The following is a 12,435-nucleotide window of genomic DNA, read 5'->3' on the forward strand; positions in this document are numbered from 1 at the left end:
AGGCTAATCATGGACAACACTTTCCTTCCGAAAATCAAATTTAGGCAGAAAGTGTCGTCCCTGATTAGCCTGTGCGGACTGCACAGGCTAATCTGGGATGACACTTTACGCTCATGCATTAAGCCCAGTTTACTCAGAACAAGGCTCTTTTTAAAAATTGTGAAGGCTGGTCGTGTAAAACTAACGAGCATGAAATGTTTGTAAAAAAGGCCTTTGTATGTCATTTGTACACATTCTGACCATTCTCATTGAGATTTACATAATGGTGCATTTTTAGATAAGATAATGAAAAAAAAAGTTGGTTTTATTAATGAATTATTTGAAAGTAACTATGGAGCTTGATATTCCTATCACTAGTTGTTTGCTTGTGGAAATGAATTTATGAATAAAATCTTGCTTTATTTAATTTAATTAAGGCCCTTAATCACCAGATTTTATTTATTATTGTCCCCTAGCGGTTTCACCGGAGGGGACTTATGGTTTGCGCTCTGTGTGTCCGTCAGTCAGTGAGTCTGTCACACTTTTCTGGATCCTGCGATAACTTTTAAAGTTCTTAACATTTTTTCATGAAACTTGAAACATGGTTAGATGGCAATATGGACACTATGCACGTCATTTAATTGTGTTCCTACATCAAAAATTCTGGTTGCTATGGCAACAAATATTTTTAAAAAATATGACAATGGTGGAGCTGGTAGGGGACATATATTGCTTGGCAATAGTCTTGTTTAATAATGCATGTTATACTATTTCATGCACGTAATAGATTGATATTTACAATATTGTTTTCCCTTGTGATATATGCATCAGTTAAGTGTTTTCTAAATACCGTGTTTGTGCATGTAACATGTTCATATTCCAGTATATTTTTAAAGAAAATTGTTTGTATCTGATAACCAATTTCTAGTGAATTATGATGTTTAATGTGTACTATATTTATAAATATTTTTGATATACGTTAATTATTGATAATGACCAATGTCTGCATGATTGTGTAATACCAGTATTTGTTCATTCTACTTTCATATTGACTTGTTGATCCAATAAAATTTCAATGATTATATGGAATGCGTGTCCATCCGCATTAATGAATATTTATTTGCAGAAATTTGTCCAAGTCCGCTTGAATATAAAATGCCACGATAACATACAGCCTATATTTTTTTGCAACTTTTGTCTTAACTGAGTTTCAATCTTTATGGCATAAAATACCAAAACTGAGTAGGCAGTTTGAAGTAGTAGTACTACATGTATTACAAATGATCACTCTTTAAAAGCATTTAATGTCACTAAGCAGTCGTTTAAATAAAGCGGATCTGGTTGTGGCTGTGGTTTACCACAGAGTTCCAGATAACTTATAACTCTTTCAGTGCTGGAACCGAATTTTGAAGGCCTTTGCAAACAGTTTGGATCCAGATGAGACGCCACAGAACGTGGCATCTCATCAGGATTCAAACCGTTTGCCATTCAGATAGTATTCTTTGAAAAAAATCTAAGAAAATGCTAATTTAAGAAATTCAGCAGACGACAAATTTCCCAGCATGCAAAGGGTTAAGGAAAATCGTCCTATCAATCCCTAATATAAAATGGACTTGTCGAAAAACGGCAAGGATGATTATGTTTATAGGCATATTATCTAAGCATAGTTCGATAACCAGCAAGATTGGGGTTCTGAGTTATGGCCTTGAATCATTATACAAGAGGTCAAAAGGCACTCAACTGTTCTGAACTGGTAGAGTTCACAATGGATCACAATAGACTTGTACAGAAAACCACAATCATTCTTCAACTTGGCCCAGATATCATGCCAACACAATTGTTTCAATGTCCTGAGCAAGTTTCACGTCGACTGGGTCAAAAATGTGACTTATAGTGTTCAAATCGTTTTTACTACAGCTACATGTACATGAGGGAAACTGCCTACCTCATGGAAGAGTGGCTTTGAACCAGATCTCACATAACCCAGTTTTGATATATATATATATAGATATAATTCGGGAAAATGTTCTTGCCAAGATTCATGAAGATTGGTTGAGTATTGTTGCCTCTAGAGTGTTCACACGTTTTTAGGCCACCGGTAGGGTGGCATATAGCAGTTGAACTGTCTGTCCGTCCGTCCAAAAACTATAACATTGGCCATAATTTTTGCAATATTGAAGATAGCAACTTGATATTTGGCATGCATGTGTATCTCATGGAGCTGCACATTTTGAGTGGTGAAAGGTCAAGGATATCCTTCAAGGTCAAAGGTAAGAAAAAACAAAACCAAGGGAAGTAACAAGCTTAAAAGGTGAAAAATTTATATTTATCTTTTGGCAGGTACAGATCATGTTCACATGGGAAGTAATATTTTTTAAAGGGATATAATTATTTTTTTTAGATCAAAACGGCGCAGTAGGGGGCATTGTGTTTCTGACATGGGAGGCGGAAAACGACAACGGGCGAGGCATGGTATGGTATTGCGCAAGGGGGGGTTAGAGGGTTAGGGTTTGGGTTAGCCTAAACCCAACCCTTACCCGACCCCTAACCCTTACTGGGGGTTATCACCCCTGACCATGCCTCGCCCGTTGTAGTTTTCCGCTTCCCGGTTTTAACACTGTATCTTTGAAGATTTAAAATATGGGTTAAATAGGATAAAAACGTCACTTTGTCAAGTAATAAACAAGAGATGTGTATGTCAGAAGGGAAGCGGAAAACTACAACGGGCGAGGCATGGTCAGGGGTGATAACCCCAAAAAAGGGTTAGGGTAAGGGGTCGGGTTAGGGATAGGGTTGGGTTTAGGCTAACCCAACCCGAACACTAACCCTCTAACCCCCACTTGCGCAATACCATACCATGCCTCGCCCGTTGTACTTTTCCGCCTCCCGTTAAAACCATTGTCTTAAATTTGACCCAATAAACTAGTTTTTTATCAAGAGCAATATAAATTTGAACTTGGCAAAGATAACATTTGAAATGATGTGAACAGTTTTATAAGATTGGACAATAAAAATGGCTTTTTGAGTGAAAACGATCTTTTTTTATTAAAGCGGGTATGCACGATTTTGTCAAATATTTATGAATTTATATAAAATGTAAAAAAAAACTTTATTATACATATATTCAGTGCGGCCATACCACGTGGTCCGTGACGTCATTTTGGTTAGCACGTCAAGTAGAAAATTTTCAACATTGCCTCCGCTAAGAAACTTCAAATCCATGTAAGTATCTTATTACTTACTCTTTTTTGACGAAATAAAGCGCAGGCTAAGGGTAAAGTTGAGCACTATTCTCGGTTATGTAAATATTTGACACCAGCTGAGTAGTTTAGTCTATCATTCGAGTCAAATTCCTAGATTTTACGTTACAATGCACGCAAGCACGACAAGCACATTTTAAATCCTCCAAAAAATCCGTTTTCTATTATTTTTTGCAGTGCACTAATATATGCGGACATGAATAATTCCATATAAAATGTGTTTTGTCCGAAAAACATATTTTAAAACACCATCTAATGACATTTTTAATGTACACCAACAATTTGGCTAACACGACAAGCAACAAAATTCAAGGCAAGCACGACAAGTCGATATTCGGCTACGACGACTAGTAGTTATATGTGTAGAATTGGTAACTTCTATGTTGTCAAACTATAAACTTTAATTTATTTTAATGTGTGTGTCCCTTGTATAGTTCGTGTCTAATGTCTATTTTCTGTCTTCATGAGATTCTGTGCCCTGTCCTGTGTGCGTGTCTTCAGCCATGTATAATGTATAAAAAGTAACGCGTTTAAGATGTTGAAACAGAACAAATGAACACAATCTGCACTTATAAATGGCTACTGAATCGACATTCAGACATCATGTTACCATAAATAAGACTCTTCGTCCAAGTTTATAACAGTTTTACGTATCAATAAAATTTGTCTGCAATAGAAGACGGTTTAAAAACATGTTGCCTATATATTCGGAACAATCGCAAAAGGGTCAATTAAAAACATGCCGACAGACGTATCTTGTTTGTGATGTAAATAAGAAAGATAAAACATTTAAAATAAGATTATTGTTCGTATTTGAACTATATTAAGAACTTTATTGTTTTGTTTTCTTACAATGTTTATATTTCTTTTGTAGGAATAATGAGACCAAAACCAACATTCAAACTCGGAAAGCGAAGCAAGCGTATCAAGACGAGACGAGACGTCAGCAACACAAATATCCAACGTGGATGTCATCTTGGATCAAAACCGAAGATAAATTATTTAAAAGAGTGAAATATGAACACAAAATGCGTTATGTTTACTCATCACACTGTCCACAATGAAAAACATTTTTGCAAACTAAATCTCCACCAAAGGCGGGATAGTGCGAGAAGAAACGAGAGCAATTTGTTACCTACTTACAGACTTGGACTCGACATGAAAGAAATTTAATAAGATACCACCTTTCTGTAAAATTCCTTGTTTTAGAGGGATTGCAATCAATAAGCTGGACTTGAGATAACAAAGAAAATTAAATATATAATTATTCATGCGCATTATGTGTGTTTTAAATTAATACCAGGATTAAATTTAATGGAAGTGCTGAATATTTACTTCAGTAAAATAAATGTTAAAGTAAGGTGTTTTTGTCGCCTTTGTAAATCAGATCACAATTGCCTGCAAATAATTAATTAAAGCTCTGACCAGCATTGAGTCAAGCGTTGTTTTTATAACTCTTAAAATTTCTAAACCTGTACTTTGATATAACGCAAATGCTCATTTGCCTTTGCTTTTTTCTTGAGATTTGCTTCATGCTGTTAACGAGTAACGGAGATTTGCCCCCTCTTTGTGATTATCAATTACATGGATTTTGCATACATTGAACAGATTTGTTTTGTTTTCATTCATTTAGTTTGAGAAATGAACAATACCTATCGAATGTTTTATTATTAATTTTAATAAATGAAACAATATTAAATGGCACCATAAAATCACATGTACACCGCAATTGCAATAATATAACAGTAGCGTTAACAAAAAATAAAATACATTTTTTTCAAGAAACGCAACAAGTAAATGACTTTTTTTGAACAACGTGGTATGAACAGATAAGCATCAAATTGTAATTATGACTGAGATTTGATGATAATGCTATTATTACAACTATTAAAGCACGGGTAAATCACAGACAGGTGAATGTCATTTCTAGTACAAAACAGGACGCGCCTATTTAGCACATACGTCACATAATGCATTTGAGCAGACTTGAAAACATTAACAATCGTTTAGACTAACACCCTGTTAACTTTAAAAGCGAATTAAATAAAATAAACAAAATGTTAAATTTCTTATAAACATATTAAAATACAAAACCTAAGCTTAAGGTATTTTAACATGTTTTTATGTTAATAACTGCATCAAAAAATAGCGACTGTTAGTTTACTAGCCAGGTTAAAAGACCTGGCAACCGGGCCCTTAACTGTTGATCAGTTTAAATGTAGACGTGAGTTTGAGGTGTAATAGTAATACGGAACTACCAAGTATTTCAGAATGTTTAATGTGGTATTTAAGATATGGGAAAACAATCTAACAACAGTTACAAAAAATGTAAAGCATAAAAACTGAATGAAAATAATAACGGCAAACCGTTAACTTTCACTCATGAACACATGTGAGTTGAGAACAAAACACGTTATACACGTTATTTGTGTTTTTGCCTGTAGTGCCTACAAAGTTAGCTGATATGTTTGTAGGCTGCTTTGCACACTCTGCAGGCATGCGTTTTTATTCACTTTGTCTCTTCATATGTTCTCGCATATGAGCCCGAGTACTTGTCTTGTGTTCACATATCTTACACTCGATCTCTCGAGTGCACTCTTCCCTGGTCGAGTGGGCATTCAAATCTGCTTGCGTTGCGAAGTCTTTGCCACAATAACGACATACATAATTATGTGCGTCTCTGTGTGCATTTCATATGTCATAATTCATAAGCATAATAATCACATGTATCCTAACCGTACACTAATTATATTTTTATTAATTCGACAATAACACGGCTTCAGAAACATAATTTTTAACAACTGGTCGTATTAGCCGAATATCGACTTGTCGTGCTTGCCTTGAATTTCGTTGCTTGTCGTATTAGCCAATTTGTTGGTGTACATTGGCAATGTCATTAAATGGTGTTTTATGATATTTTTTCGGACTAAACACATGTTATGTGGAATTATTCACGTAAAGCATATATTAGTGCACTGCAAAAAGGAATATAAAACGGATATTTTGGATGATTTAAAATGTGATTGTCGTGCTTGCGTGCATTGTAACGTAAAATCTAGGAATTGGACTCGAATGACAGACTAAACTACTCATCTGGTGTCAAATATTTACATAACCGAGAATAGTGCTCAACTTTACCCTTAGCCTGCGCTTAATTTCGTCAAAAAAGAGTAAGTAATAAGATACTGATTTGAAGTTTCTTAGCGGAGGCAATGTTGACAATTTTCTACTTGACGTGCTAACCAAAAGGACGTCACGGACCACGTGGTATGGCCACACTGATATTTCGATATTAATTAAAATAAAAGTTAAGAAGAACATGTGTCGAAAAATGCGAATAAAGCCGGATGTTTAACTCTGAAATCGAAAATGTCTGTACAGTCGAATTCGCCAGCATGTATATCATGCATGAACGATGAGGTATATGTGGTATAGTGGTATAGTGTTGAATCTGTATTTAACTTGATTTGAGTCATCCGCTAGCTATTGGCTGAAAGTTCATAACCTTTCAAATGGCGGTGTTTAGCATTTACAGGGAAATTTGAATTTCAAGCAGACAAAAAAAAAAAAACTTTTTTCTGTAAGTCAATAACTATACAACCACCAAATTATGCACATACATATTGTTTGTATACTAAAGTATATGTATGCCAAATTTCATCGGAAAATATTACAAATACAAACTTAAATATTTTGAAAATAATCTTTTTTTTTGTTTTCTGCTGTTTACACACCAGTGTACAACTGAAAAGTAGACATTTTATACTGCTTCTCTGGTGTTTAAAGCGTTTGATGAGGTGGTTACCTCATCTGCCTGTTCTCACTGGTACACTACATAGTGTGTATTGAACAGCTTGTAAGACAACGTTGGCCAGTCAAGTGTTTATCATTGAAATCTGTACATATTGGCTGCTTTCAGGGAAAAATGGGCTTAATGCTTGTCAAATAAGATTAGCATGTGCACACTGATTAGCTGTATCGATGATTTGAAAACACACATTTCGACCTGTGCTTAACTGGGCTTGATTCATGTGCGTAAAGTGTCGTCCCAGATTAGCCTGTGCAGTCCGCACAGGCTAATCAGGGACGACACTTTCCGCTTTTATGGTATTATTAGTTTTAAGGAAGTCCCTCCTTACCGAAAATCAAGTTTAGGCGGAAAGTGTCGTCCCTGATTAGCCTGTGCGGACTGCACAGGCTAATCTGGGACGACACTTTACGCACATGTATTATGCCCAATTTTATCAAGAACAAGACACATGTATTAGCGATACACATGCACCTCTAGACACAAGGTAAATGTTGACAACGTCTTTCTTAGTTTTTACGCACAATTTCACAACCACAATCGTGTATAATTAAACGCTTTCAGCTATTTTTGTTGGTAAAATTACGTTGGTACTAAGATTACCAATTGCAATCGCATTTGAGTTTAATCAATACCACCAAGCCGACTGAGTAAATCTCAAAGCAATTATAATTAACAGGTGAGACATTTTATGATTTTAATATTTTCAAATTCAATATTAATTGCTAATGGTAAATTATGATAGTTACTGTATTTTTTAACATTTTTATAACTTTTTTACTGCTCATCCAAACTTTTTTATGTTATATAATATGATTTGCATTGATAAATGCCATGACATGAAATCTAAATTTCAATTATATTTTTATTTTTATTAAGTAATCCTATGACAGGATAGTGAGAAATTATCAGGATCTAATTTCATTATTATTTTAAAGAATTCATTCCTTAGCATTCAATAATATGCAATCATAAAAATGTGCACTCTTAAGTTTTGACCAGAGGAACAGGAGAAGGGCATGGGTTGACAAAACAAGGATAGCGCGTTCCAACGTGATATTTTGATCGAGCTCTATCCCTGTCCTTTGTTGTTTGCTTTTCTTCTGGTACACACATAGGCATTTTGTGAATTGCAAGTATGACGGTGATAACAACACTGCTGGTGAGTGGGCACACTATTTATAAAAATGAATGAAAATTTTAAAAAGTACTTTAAAAAGCTTTTTTTTTAGTAGTCAGAACAAATATTGATCATGATAGTTTAAAATCGTTGGGAACGATATATTTCCACTGTGAGCCTAAAATGAATACACAAATAATAATGTGACAATTTGCATTAAAATGGTTGTAGATCTATGAGTTGTGAGAATGTTCTCTTTTTAATATAATTGAACCCATTTATGCCTAGCGTCTAGAAAAAAAGGCCTTGGCAAACAGCGTAGACCCAGATAAGACGCCGCATGATGCGGCGTCTCATCAGGGTCTGCGCTGTTTGCTTAAAGGAATTTCTGTAAGAAATATGCTAAATATAGATTTAAGTATACTAGAAATCCCTAATTTTGGAAATAATTTGATCCAATTTAGAAGGATGGGAGAGTCAAATAGGCATAAATGGGTTTAAGTAAAGCAGACTAAAAATGTGTTGTTAGTTTTTAAATTAGGCCTGCAGCTAATTATAGCTGACATTTTATAATAATTTTGTGTCATGACTAAAACAACCCTAATAAACAAAAAATAAGTTGTTTTAATAACGTGTTGGACAAATTAACCGTATAAGTGAAAACCTAATAGATTGTCAGTTGATTATGTGTTCCTCTGATTTTTATACGCCCGTTTTTAAAAACGGGACGTATTATAGTTTCACCCTTGGCGGGCGGCGGGCGGGCGGCGTCCACAGCAGGGTCCGCTCTCTAATTCAAATAACTTTCATCCGATCTTCACCAAACTTGGTCAGAAGTTGTGTCTAGACAATATCTAGGTCAAGTTCGAATATGGTTCATGCTGGGTCAAAAACTAGGTCACGGGGTCACTTAGTGCATCGTGTTTCCGGCCGCCGTATTAAGCAGATTGTAAATAAAGATATTTTTGAAGCTTCTGGCATCCTACCGCAAAGTTAAAGAAAAGCAGAGAGGGTCCATCAAGATCAGAGACAATACAAGCCACAGCACTACCGCTACTGATACCCTGCCCGTCCATGACTGTTTTTTTTTCTTTTTCGTAAACTCTTTAATAGCACTTTTTCGGACGTCATTTGGTTTTCGGAATCTTTTTTTCTTGGTTTTTATATTACAGCATTTAGCAACTACCAAATGACTTAATATACCATTATTATTTATTTATATAAACTTATTGGGTTGTTTACCAGTGCGGTGCTTGTTATTTATGCTTTACTGTCAGGCTATTTGATATTAACGGCGACTAGAATAAATTTATACATATTGGTTGAATGTCTCAGGATTGCGATTGTAGTAGTTATTATTTCTTTATCCCCTGTCAATTTTCTTTCAATTCATACAAATGTCTATACACAATAAAGTATCCAAGGCGCAGAGCAAGAACCTGACCCCTTTACTAGGGGAGGCACTTTCAGGGTTGGATTCCCATCACCTTACCCACAACACCATGCCCTTTAGGTGCCTCCTCCAGTCAGTCGGAAGTGTAGGCCCCATTATGTCTTTTTTCACTATTTTTCAACTGGCCTCGTGTTTGGCTAGGGAGCTTCCTGGACTCGTTGAGCGGACTGTTCCTCTTGCGTCTGGTTGCATCTTACTGCAGCTCAAGTCCGCTCATGCGCTTGCTACCCTTCTCTCTAGGGGGACCTTCCACCTTGGCAGCGTTGCAGTCCGGGCCTAATCACCCTCAAACATGAGGTCAGTTTCAGGTTTTATAGCAGGGATCCCGGAAAGTCAGGAACTAATGGAACTTCAAAGAAATCTTGTATTTAGCCCTGCGATTCCCCTTTCCGAACTTTCTATAACCAACTTGGAAAGGGTTGACCCCTATCGCCTTGCGCCCCCATGGCTTTCCGAGACTGATCAAAATAACTTTCCTTACCCCTATTCCAGTCCCTAACAAAATCCTTGTGAAGGGCACTAATATTGCCCTTGACATTCGTCCCTGTCCGGTCCAACCTGCCCGGTGTTTTAACTGCCAGGGTTTCGGCCACATAGCCAGCAGGGGTAAATGTTCTAGTATCACTACCTGTTGCCACTGCGCCGGATCTACTTGCCAGAGAAGGTGCACCAACAAAACACGTTGGTGCGCCAACTGTGGCGGCCCACACTCCGCTTCCTACCAGGGGTGCCCCTCCTATAAGAAGGTTGTCACCTTAGCCACTTTGGCTCATTTTTATGGGGTCACCGGTCCGAGGCGGAGAGCAGGCTATTTACGCCTGACACTGCGAGCCACAGCGTTGGCGCCCGTAACACGATCAACACAACCGGTTCCAAGTCATCACCCAAACATGCCTCTACCGGTAGTATCACGCCCCAAACCGAGAGGTCATGTCTTTTAATTGAGGGGTTAATGGGTAGGGAATCCCCCCCCCCCCCCCAAGGTTACTTTTGTGGAACCGGTATCCAAACACACACCTGATAGAATCTCTGGTGTCAGTGCACTCCAGTATATTGGAAAACCTTACTATCTCTGGTGTCTGTGAAATAGAGGAGGAACCCCGAGTTAGTGTCCCCCCTAACCGTCCCAGAATGGTCGACTCCCAGACATCCCCAATGAGCTCCCCTACCGACATAACCAGCAGACGTAGCTCGTTTGCGGGGGAATCATTTATCCAAATCAAGGATCCGCCAGCAACAGGTCCCACATATAGGAAAATATATCTCAGCGAGCTGGTGGATCTGGTTGCTGAGATACTAAAGGACCAGAAAAGGCCCACTGGGAGTCGTGTTATATCCTACATTTATAACAAAATTGATTCTCGATTCAAAAATTGCAGAGAATCACTAACAAAGGTCATCCCCCCTGATAAATCCTTAACTTATAAAATCCAATCTGGAACTGGGGATCCTCCAATTGTCGAATTTAATTGAATAGTAAAGTTATTAGCCGAGCAGGAGATCGGTTAGTAGTGTAATCTCGTTGCTTTTACTGTCTTTTAACGTATCCAGTTGCTTTTTGTCGGCAACTGCATGGGAACATGTGTGTTTTCAATGAAAAAGGTCACGTCCAGTGTTCCACAATCTTTCAGCAATAGGCATATAGTGCGTTTCATACCTTGTGTATATATACTAGTCTACCTATACGAGGGTTATTTTTTCAAACAATGTATTTTGTCAATATTCGATGTTGAAACGTAAAACCATACACAATAGGTGTACATTTAACAATCTGGAACCCCTGGGGTAAACTCGGGGGAGGGGGGGGGGGGTAGGGTCCCGGGGGTGGGGGGGGCAAATTTATGATACTGCTGCCTGTGCAACTAATTTGGTCAGAAATTGTGTCTAGATGATATGTAGGTCAAGTTCAAATATGGGTCATGCAGGGTCAAACACGAGGTCATAAGGTCACTTAGTGCATTTCAAGCATTTAGCATGGTGTCCGCTATCTAATTGAAGAAGTTTTCATCCGGTCTTCACCTAATTTGGTCCGAAGTTGTGTCTAGATAATATGTAGGTCAAGTTCAAATATGGGTCATGCAGGGTCAAAAACGAGGTCATGAGGTCACTGAGTGCATTTCAAGCATTAAGCATGGTGTCCCCTCTCTAATTGAAGTAGTTTTCATCCGATCTTCACCTAATTTGGTCAGAAGTTGTGTCTAGATGATATGTAGGTCAAGTTCAAATATGGGTCATGCCGGGTCAAAAACGAGGTCACGATGTCGTTTAGTGCATTTCAAGCATATAGCATGGTGTCCGCTCTCTAATTGAAGTAGTTTTCGTCTGACCTTCACCTAATTTAGTCAGATGTTACGTCTAAATGATATCTAGGTCAAGTTCAAATATGGGTCATGCCGGGTCAATAACTAGGTCTCGAGGTCACTTAGTGCATTTCAAGCATTGAGCATGGTGTCCAAAACCTTCGAACGGGCGTATCTTGTGACAGTTTGGCACTCTTGTTCTAGAAAGTTTCCTAATTTAAAATGAAATTATGTTTTGAATAATAGATAAATATCGTTAAATCAATAGATGTGGTGCTTTTACATTGTATCGCTTATAATGGGAAAGCCCATTTCATTTTTTATTAAGCATCTATTACTGAAGTTAGCGAATAGGAATAATTTGTCATGTGCGATTAGACAACATGCATGAAATTTTTAAAAATAATTTGGAAGATTTCATAACAACATAATTATATAGTGTTGTTCATAACAAAATGGCGGACATTGTTAACAGTTATCCGCAGAGAAATTGTAACACTTTAAATCAGCTTAAA

At 37.2% G+C, this 12,435-nt stretch overlaps 1 protein-coding gene across 1 annotated transcript in view; it reads left to right on the top strand.

Annotated features, from left to right (window-relative positions):
- The window catches only part of LOC127862023 (uncharacterized), a 339,308-nt gene that overhangs the window by 51,259 nt on the left and 275,614 nt on the right, over positions 1-12,435 (top strand). The window lies entirely within an intron of this gene.

Source organism: Dreissena polymorpha, chromosome 16 (assembly GCF_020536995.1).
Source record: "Dreissena polymorpha isolate Duluth1 chromosome 16, UMN_Dpol_1.0, whole genome shotgun sequence".
Taxonomy (NCBI): domain Eukaryota; kingdom Metazoa; phylum Mollusca; class Bivalvia; order Myida; family Dreissenidae; genus Dreissena; species Dreissena polymorpha.